The sequence below is a fragment of the Mauremys reevesii genome, linkage group 11 (genome assembly GCF_016161935.1).
Source record: "Mauremys reevesii isolate NIE-2019 linkage group 11, ASM1616193v1, whole genome shotgun sequence".
In the NCBI taxonomy this organism is placed as follows: Eukaryota; Metazoa; Chordata; order Testudines; family Geoemydidae; genus Mauremys; species Mauremys reevesii.
This window is the reverse complement of record NC_052633.1, coordinates 20,521,883-20,541,053: the sequence shown is the minus strand read 5'-3', so window position 1 is coordinate 20,541,053 and position 19,171 is coordinate 20,521,883. Positions and strand designations below refer to the sequence as shown.

The window sequence follows — 19,171 nt, the reverse complement described above, 5'->3', positions numbered from 1 at the left end:
TCTAGGAAGTTGTTTAAACTATGAACTTAAAAAAAGATACATGCTTGCCAACAAGCCAGAGAGAGAGAGACACACACACACACACACACAGAATCTCTCTCCTCTTGGCTACTGCAGCTCACTGGCGTGTAAGGGTACTGCTTTTTATTATGCACGAGGCAGGCTAGAGGCACAAATGTAGCAGCCCTGCCTGAGTTAATGGATTCATTCTCTGAGACACTAGCAGCCTGACTGTGTAGTTAGTAACATTGTTAAAGCTGCTGTTAATGGTTAAGTGATCTCATTCTCTGAGGCAGAAATGTAGCGCCCGACTTTTAATGTTAATGTTATTAATGTTTCTATTGTTACTTAACTGTTCCCATTCTCAGTCAATTCCCTCAGGAGCATAAAAACCTGTAAAATTTTAAGGCCCCTACATTGCCAGAGTGATGTAAAGGTGCCTTATTATAAATGACAATTAAGAGCATCCTCACCTAGGAAGATCTATGTGCTTTCTCACTTTTCCTGTGCCAAAGTGGCACAATGGGGTTAGATTACTGCTCAGGATTTATTTTACTTACCCATTTAAAAACAAACAAACAAAAAAAAAACACGTTGAGGGCAAATAATACATTTACCAAACAGTCTATAAAATGTCAGGACAATCAGAACCAAGTACTTCCCCAAGTACCCAGCCAGGTCCAAGGCAATGATTAGCAAAACTATATCGCTGTCATGTGTGAAAGTCTGAGCAATTTAAAATGACATTCAAATTTGGGGAGGGGGGCTGTTCGGTGTTGGGTAATGTAATTTAAATGAAAATCCAGGATTATAACTGGAATGCAGATTATTAGTTACCAAGTGTTTGTAACGTAACTTTCATGTGTTTAGGAAATGCTAAATATTTATTGTGACTTTTTTTCTGTATTGTAGTTTAAATAAATTACCAAAACAATTGAAACTGGTATGATTATATTCCATTATTTTGACAAATAAAATATGCAGAATTTTGAATTGTTTGGCGCAGAATCCCCCCAGGAGTAATAACCAATTAAACAACTGCAAACAAAGAGTTACTATTAATGGAATGATATCAGATTAGAGGGAGGTCTCAAGTGGGGTTCCACAGGGATCTGTTCTGGGTCCAATGTTGTTTAACATCTTTATTAACAACCTGGATGTAGGACCAGAGAGCATACTGATCAAATTTGCAGATGACAAAAAGTTCGGCGGGGTAGAGGTTGCCAACACTTTTGAATTTTAGCTCTATCTGCCAATGTTGATAAATTGGAGAACTGGGCGATTGACAACAAATGAAATTCACCAAAGACAAATGTAAAGTGCTAAATTTACGGAAGAAAAGCAAAATGCACAAATATAGATGGGGGATAACTGGCTTGGCAACAGCACTGCTGAGAAGGATTTGGGAGTTGTGATGGATCACAACCTCAACATGAGTCAGCAATGGGATGCTGTTAAAAAAAAAAAGCAATTTAAGGTTGCATTAACAGAGGCATAACATGCAAGTCACAGGAGGTGACAGTACTGCTCTACTCAGCACTGGTTAGATGCTGAAGATTCATCACACCACCTTACAATAAACTACTGCATTGTCCAGACAGAGAAAGGCAAATCCATAAGCAGAACCCTGAGAAATTTACTGAAATGTACCAGTATCACAGCATTTCATCTTATTAACATTTGTGGGTTTTCTTATTGCTTTAATACAGCTTGCCATGACTTGGCATTTCCAGGGATTAGAACAGACAGCTCACTGCACAGTACAACCCATCAAGAGTAATCATGCTCTATTTGTTGAGTGCAACTTGCTTTTCCAAGTTACAAATTTAGTTAGATTTATCCACCTAGAAATCACAGGAATACCCTATTTCCAACCTGGCTTCATAATACTTAACTTTGGCACAAACAGTTACCAGTTCTGGAATTTATATAAAGATGTCTTTTTTGCACAATTTAACGTGTATAATTTTAAAAAAAGTGCTATTAAAGTTAATATCTGATGCAAGTGCCAGACAAGGTTGCTCATCTCTTCCATGATTATTTTATTCATGATATAGTTTCTATCCTCTTGTCTTCTTTTTCAGAAGCAGCATGGCACAAAAAAAGTGATATAAGACAAAAGGTAATCGAAATCTGTGGCTAATACAATTTAAAGAGAATGTCACAATTAAATCCAACATTTGGGGATGATTAAAAATAAATGGGCTGGGTTTTTAAGACATACAATTTAAAAAAATAATGAAAATCACCTACTTGAATTTTAACATTCACCTGGCAGTGACTGTCTCCTAGACATTATGTTAAGGGATGAAAAACCCGGGAGCAACACGCGATGCAACAGCCGTTCCCCCGCATGGCTCCCTTTCCTTGAGACCCAGCCCCTGCACGGCCCACTTTCCTTGACACCCTGCCCCCATGCTGCCTCTTACCCCCAGTCCCCGCCCTCACGCTGCTTCTTCCCTGCAAGACCACGCCCCCCTCCACTCTTTTCCCCCTGAACCTCCTCCCTCCCCCCATCGCTAGCCCTTGTGAGATGCTTTGCTGCTGCGGGTGCAGATACGCATAGAAGATGGCTAGTGGATCATGGGTTGATTCTGGTGGACGAAGACCCACATTTTTGTATCCGCGCAGGACTCTACTAAGTATCAGACACATAAGTCAGGCAGGATACTATTCTTCCAGCACTGTCTGGCTCTCTTGCAATTCTACTCCTAAAACAGCTGTTGTGACAGATCTGGAGTTGCCCCTGGCTCTGTCATTTTGTCATATTGTGAAGAGCTGTCCTAAATGTGTTTCTTCTGTACAGCACTTTCCTTTAAATGACTAAAGATTTTTTTATCTGATTGTGAAGAATAAGTTTATTTGCATATTCCCTCTCCCTTATTAATGCCAGTGTCATGATTATATAATGAAAGGGACTAGCTCCTTTTGCTTAGACAGTGTTTCTCTGTCATTAAGCAACTGGGTTTTAGAGCCAACTGTAAATCCCACACTATTTTTCTTTATACGAAAAGAACAAAATCTTCAGTCCCTTTGCTGCTAATGAAACAACGTATGTTCTGAAGGAGAGAGAAGCTATTAAAATGTGAGGTCTCTATGTTCTTCCTTGGTTTTTTGATGCATACGGGTGGCCTTATGGACTTTTCTCCCTAAGGATGATTCTTTCACTTTAGAAAAGTCAAATGTCAAATCTGGTTTCACTGGAAGACTGTGGTCTCAGATACGGATTGTAAACTCTCACTCGCTTGCTCTCTCTGCCCTTACAAGGGCACCATCAGTTTAACAAGTCCACGCACAAACAGAATTGTTTTAAATTTTTTAAACTACTGTTGTACCACATAAAGTTACCATAACTAAAAGATATTGAAGAAAAAGTCTCTATATGTCCAATTTATTTTGTCCATTTAACATAACTTTGTGTCTAGTCAGTTGCATTGTTTCTCCTTTATAGCCATTTTCTCTCATTTATGTAGGTCTTTCACAGAAATAGGTTTGCTTTGGACTTATTAACAACAACACTTCTCTCTGGGAATATACAAGTATTTCCTAATATTTGAGTTGGGGGTTTTGAAGTTTCATGTCCCAAAGAAGTAGAAGGAACAGAGGTACAATTAGGCAGCAGTAACTTTAAATCCTTCTTAAAAGTTTTTAGTAAGAAAATGTCATTTTAAAAAGTAAAATGTGATTATAAAGCAATCAAAATTGGTGGGGGTGTCTGGAGAAGGTTTCATGTGTGAAACTATTTTTGACTTATTTTTGTTTTTTAAATTTGACATATGCCTGTAATTGAAGGACTAGAGATTCTGACTATATAAACAAAGATGTTTTCTCAAGTGTTATCACCTATTCAACCACAAAAATGAAAAAGAAAGAATTTTAGGGGACAATCCTGTGAACACTCATACACATGTAATAACTTTACTCATGCGAGTACTTCAAATGAAGTCCCAGAGACTATGAGATCAAGGGGACTATGCAAGTTAAGCAGGCATGTAAATATTTGCAGGATCATGAAAGAAAATGCAGGCAGTGACAAACAACTCGGTCTGTTCACTTGTCCCAGCTGAATAACTGCAAGACTACATCTAACTACATCTAAATGCAGAACATTTCAAAGAATTAAAACCATTAGACATGACTAGGGGCTTGTCTACACAGGAAAGCTGACCAGAATAGCTATTTCCGAATAAACTATTCCACAACAGCTGTCTGTGTGAATACTTTACACTGGAATAAAAGTGATTTTATTCCAAAATAATTCCTCTACCTTATTGTGCACCCACAATAAAAGTCACATTTATTCTAGAATAGAGTCTTCATACAGGAGCTAGCAGAATAGCTTATGCTGCAATGGTTAATCTGTTCATTTCCCCAGTGTAGACAAGCCCTTACACACTGAATGCTAGACTACCAGTTTTCTGGATTTAAAGTGTAAAGCAACTGGGAACGAAACATAACCATATGCATGTCTCTCCCAAGTGCCACCATTTCAAGAATAATTAGTTTAATGACAGTCATTAATACCCACTGTGACGCTGGCAGGCCAGCTGCTAGCTCTTGACCAGGCTGCAGGCATTAGCTAAGAACTCAGAGCTGGAGACCAGAACAGGTCACTTGTATGTTATTTTGAGCAAAACTAAATATTAGTCTTATACGAATGTATGAATGTATTAAGAAAATATGTAAGTTATGCTTTATACCTTTGAAAATGTTTGCTCTAAACTTGTGAACTCAGGGACGGGAATCATTCCCACTGCCCATCCAGAAGGACTATCAAAATCAAATGGGCCACAAAGGACCACTGCAATATGAAGGACTGGTTAATGGCTCTATCACACCCCTGGAGGAGTATGTGCAGAAGGCCTCATCCCATTTCTCTGAATGCTGGAAAAGGGACATAAAAACAGCTGATGTGAAAATTTTCCATCTTTTTGGCTGTTTGAACTCTGACAGGCCAAAGATTCTAAATTGGAGCCAGAGATCCCTACAGGCTGCCTCCTGAGTTTGCCCGGAAAGACGCTTTGAACTGAGAGATCACTACAACTCTGTCACTCCTAGGATTTAGATGGTGTAATAGTCCGAGGTAGGGGCCGTGCCGTCTCAGGGGCCGTCGGGAGCCAGGCCGCCTCACTACACGGCCCTATCAGTCTCCGGGTTCTGAAGGGGTTTTGGGGTTCTGCCCCTCAAGCAGGGGCAGAACAGAAGGCACACAGTTCCTGCTATGAGCCCCAGCCCTCAGTCAGGGCGGGACAGCAGACACTAGGTCTAGGCTCCGGTCCTGGCAGCCAGAGCTGAGCAGTTACAGAGTCAGTAAGCCCCAAGCCCTAGGTCAGGGCGGAGCAGCACACCAGAATCCAGGGAGCTCAGATCCCACTACAGGGCTGAGCAGCAGTCCACGTCTGTAAAGCCCAAGCCCTAGCTCAGGGCGGAGCAGCAACACAGCAGTTCTAGCTCAGACCCTCAGGCAGGGGCTGAGCACACAAAGTCACTAGTTTAAGCCCAAGCCCTCAGTCAGGGCGGGGCAGCAACACAGCAGTTCTAGCTCAGCTCCTCACAGCAGGGCTGAGCAACAATGGTCAGTAAGCCCCAGCCCTAGGTCAGGGTGGAGCACCAACCAATAGTCCCAGGGGCTCAGGTCCTTGTCTCAGGAACTGAACAACAATAATAGTCTTAGGAAGCCCAGGCCCTTAATCAGGGCGGGGCAATACCCAATAGTTCAAGGCTCAGGTCCTTGTAGCAGGAGCTGAGTATCAATAACAGTTCAGGGCTCAGGTCCTTGCATCAGGAGCTGAGTAATAACAATAGTTCAGTAATCCCCAGCCCTAGGTCAGGGTGGGGCAACGAACAATAGTCCCAGGGGCTCAGGTCCTTGTCTCAGGAGCTGAGCCACAAGAGCCAGTAAACCCAGCCCTAGGTCAGGGTGGGGCAACACACAATAGTCCAAGGCTCAGGTCCTTGTAGCAGGAGCAGAGCAGCAAGAGTCAGTAAGCCCCAGGGTGGGGCAATAAACTATAGTTCAAGGCTCAGGTCCTTGTAGCAGGAGCTAAGCAGCGGCATCAGTCTCAGGAGGCCCAGGCCCTCAGTCAGGGCAGGGCAACAAACAATAGCTCAAGGCTCAGGGCCTTGTAACAGGAACTGAGCTGTGGCAGCAGTTCAAGAAGCCCAGGTAAGTGCAGGCTTCTCTGCCTGAACGCTGATAGGAGGGGGAGGCTGCCACCCGTGAGTGGGGTGGCAGGGGGGACACAGGCCCACCCACTCCTCTGTGTCCCAGCCCGGGGCCCTAACAGCGGCGTGGATCCGCTGCAGTCAGTGGGGATCCTGGCCGCAACACACTGACATGGGCACGTCAGTGCTCTCAGCCGGACAGGGTTCGGCTACCCCCGGGCTGCATTCCATCTCCCCCTCCTTGGGTACCTGCTCGTCGCTGGGCTCGGCAGCGGGGTCCCATACCATGGGCTCCTCGGTGTGCTGAAAGCGGTCTAAGTCGGGCTGCTCCTCTGGACTTGGGTCACAGGAACGCTCGGGCAGCTCCTCGGGGTACCGGGCTCGGGGCAGGCTCGGCCAGTCCACCTCGGGGTACCTGGCTCGAGGGAGGCTCGGTCTGTCCGCGTCCGGGTACCTGGCTTGAGGGAGGCTTGGTCCTTCCGCGTCCGGGTACCTTGCCCTGGGCAGGCTCGGCCGCTGGGCTCTAACTGAGGGTTGAGGCCGGGCTTTTATACTTCCTGTCCCGCCCCTTGACTTCCGGGGGGCGGGAACAGGCGGCGGTGGCTCCGCCCACTGAGGTGGCTCTGCCCACTGAGGTGGCTGTTCTGGTTCCTCTCTCTCAGGGGCCGTCGGGAGCCAGGCCGCCTCACTACAGATGGCAACAACTTGTGTGTAGATGTTTGCTTGCTTTAACCTGTAAATAACTCTCATTCCTTTTTCCTAGTTAATAAACCTTTAGATGGTTTGTTACAGGATTAGCTGCAGCCGTTGTCTTTGGTGTAAAATCTAGGGCATCAATTGATCTGGGGTAAGTGACTGGTGTCTTGAGATTAGAAGCAACCTGAATGTGGGGTGATTTTTGGTTTATGTGAGCATTTATCACAAAGTCCAGTTTGTCTGGGTGGCAAGATAGGCTGGAGAGTCTAAGGGGACTCTCTGGCCCTCCATGTTAAGACTGTTATAGTGATCTACAAGAACAACAAGGAGTCCAGTGGCACATTAAAGACTAACAGATTTATTTGGACATAAGCTTTCATGGGTAAATAACCCACTTCTTCAGATGGTTTTTGCCCATGAAAGCTTATGCCCAAATAAATCTGTTAGTCTTTAAGGTGCCACCCGACTCTTTGTTTTTGTGGATACAGACTAACACGGCTACCCCCGATGCTTATATAGTGATCTAGGACAGTGAGGGCTGCGGGAAGCGGCGCAGGCCGAGGGATGTGCTGGTCGCCCTTCCCGCAGCCCCCATTGGCCTGGAGCGGTGAACCACGGCCAGTGGGAGCCATGATCGGCTGAACCTGCGGACGCGGCAGGTAAACAAACCGGCCCGGCCTGCCAGGGGCTTTCCCTGAACAAGCGGCTGACTGGCTTTGAGAACCACTGATCTAGGCATTCTCATTTGTTACTGACTTGGTGGAAACTAATTATAGAACAGATCACCAGTTTAGGGTGTCCACCCTGTTTTTGAAAGTCTGCCCTCAAGTAGGCTCTCACAGTCATGAGCCACTCCAGAGAGCATGACACCCATGACAGCTTGAAAGTTTTGTAATGAAAACAGATTTAATAAATTAAATTGGTAGATTCTAGGCAAATTAATTTAGCTAACTTTTATCTAACAATTTTTACTTAAAGCAAAGACATATTTCAGATATTTAAATCAAATAATTTGATGCTCTTCACACACTACAATGACAGTACGGCAAAAATACAGGGCAAACACGCTGAAAAAAGGAATATGCTCAGGTAACTGAATAACAGTATTTAAAACAGGAGAAAGCAGAGTTTCTGTACAAAACCATGGCAAAACAAACAGTTCTTATTTTAAGTCGATCTACAACAACTTCTGCAAAGTAACCATGTCATGATTATTAGTTCCCAAATCTTTTCTGCACATACACAACATTAATAACAGATACATCACCATTTTGGCAATGTGGGTTTTCTTTTCCTTCTACTTTTACCAAAAGCATCCAGTGAGGCCTGGACCTTTATTTCAGAATACAAGAAAATTTCATGAAAACAATACTTTGGTTAGGGAACACAGCAGGGAAAGCCTGCAATGAAATTCTGATGTCTCCGTTCTAAATTTCTGACTCTTCGGGAAACAAAAGGCCCTTAGGTACATGTCTGAGGCTATGGCTACACTTAAACTTCAAAGCGCTGCCGCGGCAGCGCTTTGAAGCGCTAAGTGTAGTCAAAGCGCCAGCGCTGGGAGAAAACTCTCCCAGCGCTGTCTGTACTCCACTTCCCTGTGGGGAATAACGGACAGCGCTGGGAGCGCGGCTCCCAGCGCTGGGGCTTTGACTACACTGGCGCTTTGTAGCGCCGCAATTTGCAGCGCTGCAGAGGGTGTGTTTTCACACCCTGCTGCAGCGCTGCAAATTTGTAAGTGTAGCCAAGCCCTGAGTTAGGTCTGGGTGGCTCCAGGGAAAGTCAGCAAGTGGTGTCTTCATGTCCCTTTGCTACAAACAGGGTATGTCATTTCTTAGAAATTAAGTGAATTCGTGTCAGAAAATAAATATTTTAGCAATGACTAGTGGGGAATCATAGAATAATATAAGCAGCTGTTTCCTTTTATTCTTGGAGGACACAAGCAAGAGATTGGATTTCCCCAAAATAGTAACCCAAATGTGGTGTATTATTATCAACAGTTTTCATCAATATGTTATATCGCTGTTTTTATATAAAGATCTTTAGGATAAAATATTATTACAATATTAAGAGTCTTACTGTACAAGTTTGTGTGTTTTACTAGCTGTCAGGGACCCTAAATGCTCAACAAAACTGAATACAACATGCTCATTTTAAGTGTTGCAGTGAAACAATCTGGAAATACTTATCAGTCAAGAGATTGAGTTCTTAATATACCTGAAACAGTGCATGATATCAAGATTATAAACAAAGCAAGCAACTTTTTTTTCTTCAACTCAGAAGCAGTAGCTGTTACTTTCATCTGATGCCATTTTTTAAATATATATTTGTTTAATACATCTCTATAGATTTTCAATCACTGTATTTGTTGAGGTCTTCAGAAATTCTACAATGTGATATTTTTTAAATAGTTTGAGAATTTTAGTTCAACACTGAAAAATAAACAAATTCTGCACTACTGTATTTTAAAACAAATTTTGCACTATTAAAATGCTCCAATAAATAATAACCTTGCTCGCTGTCTATTATTGAATCACCAGCCTCAAAATGAGTATAGCCACCATTTTAAGTGATAGAAAGGTTTTGCTGTCAGTTCTGTAATCATCTCTGTGGAAATGAACAATACTTGTCAGTGAATCACATATCCCTAGGCTTCCTCCAGGGACAGGACACAGCAAAAAGGTTATTCCTCCCCCAAAGATCCTCTCTTATGGAAGCAAATCACTGTCACGAAAAGTTGTGCTGCATAAGAACTTTAGTCATATAAAACCTAGGCCTTAGAAATACCTAATAGAGATTAGATAAACTAGGCTACGCAGATATAAAAATATTATGGCAGCATCACCTCATACAGGGGAATCAATACATCAAGCAATGGGAACAAGATTATTTCATATTCACTTCAACAATTTATATGAACAGGCATCTATTCAACGCCCTAGCACCCCTGCCATAAATTACAAGAACAAATTACTTTGATCTGTGACCAATATAAGTGAACTACTCACATGTCACTATATGTCTATTCAAGGAAACAAAGAAATCCAAGAGACAAGACAGTGTTGAAGTGTGTATAAAAAGAAGGGGGGAGGAGGGAGGAGACAAGCTCATTACAAATGATGTTAAATGATGTGTTTCAGAAAAAACAGTAACACGACTAGCCACTAGCTTTACTGCTCACTCCACACAACTCCCCTAAAACACAGAGTATATTTTCCAACAGTTTCTGTTTCTTTTGTAATGTTATTATATGAATAGTATTAACAGTATTGCATTTGTAACTGGGTGACATCAGCTACTGGTAGCAACAGGACTGGAAGGAAAAAAAAATCAACTATCTTTGAATTGTATTATCTGGTTCATTCTATGTAGAGCCAGTGGTAATGATCCTCAATAAAGAGTTAAATGGTTCAATTTAACCCAAAGCACAGAAAGTTGAGGGCTTTATGTAGAAACAAAAGTTTAAGAATTTTGTTTCTAGAACAGGATCTGTAGATGTGAAACCATAAATAAAATACAAATTGTTCTTTATATAGCACCTTTCATCTGAGGCTTTCAAAATGGGTTACGATCACTGACCAATACTGACAACATGCCTATGAGATGGGTATATTTAAAATACCTCTTTAGAGAATACTGCAACAAGAGCAGCTACTTCAAATACACAATTTTTTTTTAGATTCAGCTTAAAAAAAATTATGCCCATATAAAAGCATCATGACAATAATTAGATTTACAACACTAAATATACAAGTAAGTTAACTCTGCCAGCCAGCAGCCTTAGATAAATAAAGATAAATAATAATCTACTGGCTGAGATAAATTATTATTTGTATTACTGTGGTGCCTAGGATAAAAAGTGGGAAAAAATCCAAAAAGTCATTCAACCCTAATTTATAGCCAGTAACATACCCTTAACTTTACCCGACAAATGGTTTTGCAGCATTTCTGAAGGTAATCAAATTCAAGGTATTTTCAAAGGGTGTTTTTTTTCCATCCAAAGTCCCATGAGTCACTCAGTAACACACAGGTGTTCTATGAAAAATTCTCTTGTCAGAATTGGTCAAAAATACTTCCGAAACCAAGACAAAAGAACAATGTGTATTTGACTCCATATAATTGAGGACTGATTTCAAGAAAAGATTAAAAGTTGCATTCAAAGTGTAATTTTAACAAAGTATCATTTGAAACAGACCAGGTAATTCATGAAAAACAGGGTTTCTAATAGAAATTCTTACGGTATCACTGTTAATGCCATAATACCACTTTGCAGTGAAGAAGACTGTTGCAAAACTTGGTGAAGTCTGAATCTCTTTTGCACCAGATCTGCACACGAGCAGAGCCACAACAGAATTTAAAACAGCTTTATTTTCTATCAGTAAATATGTAATCTCTAATCATAATATGATTGAAAGGTACTCTGACTGCATGAATGAACTCGTGATTAGGAGCTTAAAGTCATGCCATCTGGCATGTTTGCGGCTACCACTAAAATTTACAATGAAGTATAACATTTGACTGGAAGTATTACAGTAATTTGAGCATTCTTAATATACATATTATATATGATGGCAGAGAATACTTCCATGGGTTCCTATAGAATTTTCTTTTATTAAAACAAAGCTCACACTTTAGAGGCTGAAATGCTTGTAATAACTAATAGCTGAATGTTCAAGCTGCTGCATGGGTGCAATTTGTAAAGTTGTCTGTAAAAAAGCCAAAAATGGCTGAGAACTTAAAAAAAATTGATGGTAGCAGACCATGAAACCCAGAGATGATTCAACCTGGTGATATTCTGAATAAATAAAATAAAAAAAATGATAATAATTGGAGATATACCTATTCCCTAGAACCGGAAGAGACTTTGAAAGGTCATGGAGTCCAGCCCCCTGCCTTCACTAGCAGGACCAAGTACTGATTTTTGCTCCAGATCCCTAAGTGGCCCCCTCAAGGATTGAACTCACAACCCTGGGTTTAGCAGACCAATGCTCAAACCACTGAGCTATCCCTCCCCCAAAACTAGGTAATTATCTCAGTGATAACCGACCCTGGTGATAATCTAAACAAAAGGAGCTCTCAAGCATACTTGAAGCTGTTTTCAGTGCTTCCCACTGGCCTAACATAATTTAAAGCCTTGACCCACATTACACTTTTCTAGGGAATCTCCCAAGAAGCAGTAGCAACAGTGGGAGCCCTAGTGTAGATAGGACACTTGCATTTTTACACTGTATTATCTAGTACAGGGGTCAGCAACCTTTCAGAAGTGATGTGCCGAGTTTTCATTTATACACTCTAATTTAAGGCTTTGCATGCCAGTAATACATTTTAATGTTTTTTTAAAAGGTCTCTCTATAAGTCTATATATTATATAACCAAACTACTGTTATATGTAAAGTAAACAAGGTTTTCAAAATGTTTCAGAAGCTTTATTTAAAATTAAATTAAAATGCAGATCTTAGTTTAGTGTGATCCTTGCCCTTGCTTTTCCTTGCTGAGTTTTCCAATGTCTGGCAGGTATTTGGATACTTTAAGCTGCACACAGGCTTCTGAGTGATCAGTTGTTAACCGGCTGGCAGGAGGTCAGCGGCTGGAACCCCAGATCAGCAGCTGAGGTGAGTGGAGCTGGCGGCTGGTAGGGCTGAGTAGGGCTGGAGGCCTGCGCCCTGTCTGGCAGGGGGCCTGAGCTGGAACTCCAACCGGAATCAAGGTGAGTGGAACCGGTGGCGGGACCCCGGCTGGCAAGGGGCCAGCAGCGGGAACCCCAGAGCGGCGGCGTGCTGAGCGTCTCAGCCCGCCCCCACTCTGGGGTTTCGGCTGCTGGCTCCTGCCAGCTGGGGTCTCCGCCCGCTGCTAGCCTGGAGTTCCTTCACCCAGGCCAGCAGCGGGCGCTGAGTGGGACCGCGGCTGGCAGGAGCCGGCGGCAGAAACCCATAGGTTGCTGACTCCTGATCTAGTACTATCCTGAGCAGGATTATAGGATATGGTGATAAAAATGTAGGTACCTTGCCTACATACAAAACACAACATTGTAATTACACCAATGGTAGTGGAAAATTTTCCCCCACAAAAGGATGGCAATAGAGTAGACACTGCATCAGAGGGTAAGCAATAATTTTCCCCAAGCCATGTAGCAAGTCAACAACAGAAGCAGAAACAAAATTCAGTCTCATGCTCTAGGCTACTCAGTTGTATTCCCTCTGAAACAAAGTGTAAAATAAAGCAAACCTCCCCTAATTAACTTCTTTCAGCAAATGCCAAGAATAAAATGTTCTATTGAGAAAAATCTCCCAAGAATCTGTAAACTGAATCAGCTTTGACAGTATAGCCACAATAAGAGGCCACATTATTGCATTAAGAACAGGAGTACTTGTGGCACCTTATACACATACAGAGAATAAGAAAAGGTGGGAGTTGTCCTACCAACTTTAAGAGGCTAATTAACTAAGAGAAAAAAATTTTGTAGTGATAATCAAGATAGCCCATTACAGACAGTTTGACAAGAGATGTGAGACTACTTAACATGAGGAAATAGATTTAATGTGTGTAATGGCTCAGCCATTCTCAGTCTCTATTCAGGCCTAAGCTGGTGGTGTCTAATTTGCATATTAATTCAAGTTCAGCAGTTTCTCGTTGGAGTCTGTTTCTGAAGCTTTTCTGATGCAAAATTGCCACCTTTAAGTCTGTTACTGAGTAGCCAGAGAGGTTGAAGTGTTCTACTGGTTTTTGAATGTTATGATTCCTGATGTCAGATTTGTGTCCATTTATTCTTTTATGTAGAGACTGGCCGGTTTGGCGAATGTACAATGTACACCATGAGCCATTACATACATTAGCCTCCCACCTTTTCATGTTCTCTGTATGTGTACATATATCTCCTCACTATATGTTCCATTCTATGCATCCAATTAAGTGGGCTGTAGCCCACGAAAGCTTATGCTCAAATAAATTTGTTAGTCTCTAAGGTGCCACAAGTACTCCTGTTCTTTTTGCGAATACAGACTAACACGGCTGCTACTCTGAAACCTGTCATTAGTTATTATTCAGAAACTAATAATTAATGCACCTTAGCCATACTCATCTGTTAATATGTTAGCAATCTGCATTTTGAATCATCAACAGAGGAAAGAAAAGGGTGTTAAAAAACCCAAAGAGTAACTACTCCTTCCCACACACACACACCTCTTGGAAGCCCTACTTGAGACCATTATAAGAGAACAGGTTTATGAAATGCTTCTTCCAATTTAGTACAACTCTTCCCCACCCCCTTCACAAATGGGAAGGAAGTCCCATTACTCCCTGTTCCATGTCTGTCCCAGCAATCATACTTCCATAGCAGGGCTGGAGAAAACTCATCCTTGAGCCTGCAGGGATTTATCCCAGTCACACAACTGGGGATTCATTCCATGGGTGTCACTCAGAAAAGAAACAGGCCCATTGTTTTCAGTTAACAAGGACGTGGTGGTGAATAAAGGGGGACCAGGAGGATGAAAGTGACTGGATGGGGAGTGGAGCTGACTGGGGGTTGGAGTGAAAGGGGGGTGGGTTTGAAAGACCAGGGAGAGGGAGGTGACTGGGTTAGAGGTAGAGGTGACCGGAGGCGGGGTGGAGCTGACTGGGGGCAGTAGGGGGCTTGAGGCGACGGGGGTGGGTGGTGGGAGCGGGAGAGTGAAGCGGGGAAGGACGAGGGGACGAGATAGAGGAGACGGGGAGAGCTGAAGAACTGAGGGCAGGAGGGGGCTGAAGGACGGGGGGATGGCGGGCGGGGTCAGGAGACCGTTGGTTGGAGGGGCGGGCGGGCGGGGGTTGGAGGGGATGGAGGGCGGGGGATGGAGGGGGCTGAAGGACCGGGGATGGAGGGCGGGGTCAGGAGACCGTTGGTGGGCGGGCGGGGGGGATAGAGGGGGCTGAAGGACCGGGGCGGGGATCACGGGGAACGGGGGGATCATGGGGAGCGGTGACCAGCCCGGGCCCCTCTTACCCGCTCCGGGGCGGGGTTCCCTCCTTGCCGGCGCTTCCGGCCGCCTCCGCTACCCAGACAACAGCCTCAGCCGCTCCCCGGGAGCAGGGATCGCGACCCGCGGGGCAGCAGAGAGGCAGGAAGAAGGTGGTGACCGCTGCTCTGCGTCATAACATAGCGACCGAACGCTCCCTCAGGCCAACCCGGGGCCTACAAATCCCGGCATGCGACGGGCGAGGCCGGCGATGGAGACTACGACTCCCAGCGCGCGCTCGAGGCCGCGTGGCAGCCTGGGGCTCGTAGTCTCGCCCGGGAGCCGCCGCTCGGCGCTGGACTCGGCTGGGACGGGGGGCGGGGCTCAAAGTTTGAGGCTGTCGCGGAGCGGAGGGATCAGAGGGGCTGTGGCTCCGTGCTGGCCCGGGCCGGGAGGCCGTTACACTGGCAGCGGGGGAGGGGCTGGTGAGCCCCCTCCCCGGCCCCGGCCGCGCTGAGGTGAGAGGAGGAGGCGGGAGTTACGGGGCGCGGTGAGAGGGGGCAGTAGGGAGCTGTACTCCGGGCGGGGCCTGCCTGTGGCGATCCTGAGGCCAGGACCGACTATGCTCTAGCGGGCGAGGGAGGGGGTGGTGCTGGGTCCGCGAGGGGGGAGGGGGTAGAGCGACCAGCTGTCCTGATAAAATCGGGACTGTCCCAATATTTAACCCTTTGTCCCGATTGATGTACGATCAGGACCCCAATTGTCCTGATATTCAGGTAAGGAGGCGAGCGGGAGGGAGGCACCGACTCCGTGGGTGCGCTGGGGCAGCCAAGCTCCCCCCCTCCCCAAGTGTACTGTGTCCCTGCTCCTCTCCCTGAGCTGCTGCTGCCTAACAGCTGTTTGGTGGCCATAGACTTTCTGGGAGGGAGGAGTGGGGATGCAGCGCGCTCAGGGGAGGAGGTGGAGAAGAGGCAAGGCAGGGACTTGGGGGAAAGGAGTGGAATGGGGGTGGGGCAAGGGCAGTATAGGGGCGGGAGGCGAGCACCTACCAGGCAGAGGGGAAGTCAGCACCATAGGGCAAGTGGCAAGCCAGTGATAGGCGCGGGATGTGAGGAGGTGAGTGGCGGGCCAGCGGGGGGGTGTGAGGAGGCAAGTGGTGGATGGGGGACTGCAGAGGGATGCAACAAGCCAGCATCGGGCCGGGGGATGAGGAAGGGCATGGTGGTGGGGGGGCCAAGTGGGGAGGATGTGGGACCTGGGGCAGAGTGGGGCAGAGCCTGGGAGGAGTGGGGTTGGACTGTTGGCAGGGCTGACAGCGCCCCAATGTGTCCTAATATTTTACTGTTGTGGTCTGGTCACCCTAATGGGGTTGGGTGGGGGGAGTAGTGGGACGGGCAGTGCCAGGTCCACTGGGTAAGTGGGTGGGGGAGTAGCGGGACGGGCAGTGCTGGGTCCGCTGGTGTGTGGGAGTGGCCAGATGGGGTCTGTTGCGAGGAGGGGGGGAGTGGTTAGCGAGCAGTGCCTAGTAAGTAGGGCTTTAAACTAGGTTCACCAGGGGATGGTGACTTGAGCCTGGAGGGAAGTGGGATACCGGAAAGAAACGCAAGGAGGAGGGTGCCACAGCGGAGGTCTCCTGATTCATACTGAGAAGGTAGGGCAATCTTAGGTGCCTGTACACGAACGCAAGAAGCTTGGGAAATAAGTAGGAAGAATTGAAGTTCTGGCGCAGTCAAGGAACTATGACGAGATTGGAATAACAGAGACTTGGTGGGGTAATTCACATGACTGCAGCACTGTCATGGATGGGTATAAACTGCTCAGGAAGGACAGGTGGAGGAGTTGCACTGCATGTAAGGGAGCAGCATGATTGCTCAGAGCTCCAGTATGAAACTGGAGAAAAGCCCGTTGAGAGTCTTTGGGTTAAGTTTAGAGGCGAGAGCAAAAAGGGTGATGTCATGGTGGGCATCTGCTATAGACAGGCAGACCAGGGGGATGAGGTTGATGAGGCTTTCTTCGGACAACTAACAGACGTTCTCAGATCACAGGCCCAAGTGCTCATGGGGGACTTCAATCACCCTGACATCAGCTGGGAGAGCAATACAGCAGTGCACAGACAATCCAGGAAGTTTTTGGAGAGAGTTGAGGTCAACTTCCTGGTGAAAGTGCTGGAGGAACCAACTAGGTGCCGTTCTCCTCTTGACCTGCTGCTCACAAACAGGGAAGAATTGGTAGGGGAAGTAGAACTGGGTGGCAACCTGGGCAGCAGCTTGGTCAAGGTTGGGAAGCACTGGATGGTCAAGATCAGGATCCTTACAAAAGGGAAAAAGGAGAGCAGCAGAATACAGACCCTGGACTTCAGAAAAGCAGACTTTGACTCCCTCAGGGAACTGATGGGCAGGATCCCCTGGGAGGCTAATATGAGGGGGAAAGGAGTCTAGGAGAGCTGGCTGTATTTTAAAAAAGCCATATTGAGGGTGCAGGAACAAACCATCCCGATGTGCAGAAAGAATAGCAAATATGGCAGGTGACCAGCTTGGCTTAACAGAGAAATCTTTGGTGAGCTTACACAAAAAGGAAACTTACAAGAAGTAGAAACTTGGACAGATGACTAGGGAGGAGTGTAAAAATATTGCTCAAGTATGCAGGGTAATCAGAAGGCCAAAGCACAACTGGAGTTGCAGCTAGCAAGGAATGTGAAGGATAACAAGAAGGAGGTCAGGCAAAGTATGACCCTTACTGAATGGGGGAGGCAACCTAGTGACAGATGATGCAGAAAAAGCCGAAGTACTCAATGATTTTTTTGCCTCGGTCTTTACAGACAAGGTGAGCTCCCAGACTGCTGTACTGGGCAGCACAGTTTTGGGAGGAGGTGAGCAGCCCTCAGCGGTGAAAGAACAGGTTAAGGGCTATTTAGAAAAATTGGACATGCACAAGTCCATTGGTCCAGATCTAATGCATCCGAGGGTGCTGAGGGAGTTGGCTGATGTGATTGCAGAGCCATTTGAAAATTCTTGGTGATCGGAGGGGGGGGGCGATGTATGATTGGAAAAAGGCAAATATAGTGCCCATCTTTTAAAAAGAGGAAGAAGGAGAATCCGGGGAACTACAGAGCGGTGAGCCTCATCTCAGTCCCTGGAAAAATCATGGAGCAGGTCCTCAAGGAATCCATTTAGAAGCAGTTGGAGAAGAGGAAGGTGATCAGGAACAGTCAACATGGATTCACCAAGGGCAAGTCATGCCTGACCAACCTGATTGCCTTCTATGATGAGATAACTGGCTCTGTGGATATGGGGAAAGCAGTGGATGTGATATATATTGACTTTAGCAAAGCTTTTGATATGGTCTCCCACAGTATTCTTGAGAGCAAGTTTAAAAAAAAATATGGATTGGATGAATGAACTATCAGGTGGATAGAAAGCTGGCTAGATTGTCGGGCTCAACAGGTAGTGATCAATGGCTCGATGTCTAGTTGGCAGCCAGTATCAAGAGGAGTGCCCCAAGGGTCTGTCCTGGGGCCGGTTTTGTTCAACATCTTCATTAATGATCTGCATGATGGGATGGACTGCACCCTCAGCAAGTTTGCGGATGACACTAAGATGGGAGGAGAGGTAGATATGCTGTAGGGTAGGGATAGGGTCCAGGGTGACCTAAACAAATTGGAGGATTGGGCTGAAAGAAATCTGATGAGGTTCAACAAGTGCTGAGAACTGCACTTAGGATGGAAGAATCCCATGCACTGCTACAGGCTGGGGATTGACTGACTAAGCGGCTGTTCTGCAGAAAAGGACCTGGAGATTATAGTGGACGAGAAGCTGGATATGAGTCAACAGTGTGCCCTTGTTGCCAAGAAGGCTAACAGCATATTGGGCTGTATTAGTAGGAGCACTGGTAGCAGATCGAGGGAAGTGATTATTTCTCTTTATTCAGCACTGGTGACACCACATCTGGAGTATTGTGTCCAGTTTTGGGCCCCCCACTACAGAAAGGATATGGACAAATTGGAAAGAGTGCAGTGGAGGGCAATGAAAATGATTAGGGGTCTAGGGCACATGACTTATGAGGAGAGGCTGAAGGAACTGGGTTTATTTAGTCTGCAGAAGAGAGGCGTGAGGGGGGATTTGATAGCAACCTTCAACTACCTGAAACGGGGTTCCAGAGAGGATGGAGCGAGGCTATTCTCAGTGGAGGCAGATGACAGAACAAGGAGCAATTGTCTCGAACTGCAGAGGATGGAGCGAGGCTATTCTCAGTGGAGGCAGATGACAGAACAAGGAGCAATTGTCTCGAACTGCAGTGGGGGAGGTCTAGGTTAGTTTTTCCTAATAGCCATGTCACTAGGAGGGTGGTGAAGCACTGGAATGGGTTGTCTAGGGAGGTGGTGG

The 19,171-nt window shown here is 45.6% G+C and overlaps 2 protein-coding genes across 4 annotated transcripts in view; one reads left to right on the top strand and one right to left on the bottom strand.

Moving 5' to 3' along the window:
• TRAK2 (trafficking kinesin protein 2) overlaps positions 1-14,969 on the bottom strand; it is a 67,226-nt gene extending 52,257 nt beyond the window's left edge. Inside the window, exon 1 of the mRNA XM_039494912.1 lies at positions 14,837-14,969. The gene's annotated coding sequence lies outside the window, so the exon portion shown is untranslated. The remainder of the gene's footprint in view (positions 1-14,836) is intronic.
• Positions 14,970-15,000: 31 nt separating this feature from the next.
• STRADB (STE20 related adaptor beta) overlaps positions 15,001-19,171 on the top strand; it is a 36,165-nt gene continuing 31,994 nt past the window's right edge. For 2 of the 3 annotated variants that reach the window (XM_039494920.1, XM_039494919.1), the window contains exon 1: positions 15,001-15,307. The gene's annotated coding sequence lies outside the window, so the exon portion shown is untranslated. Of the gene's footprint in view, positions 15,308-15,494; positions 15,566-19,171 lie in introns of those variants that run through there. The other variant, XM_039494921.1, reaches the window with a different exon arrangement.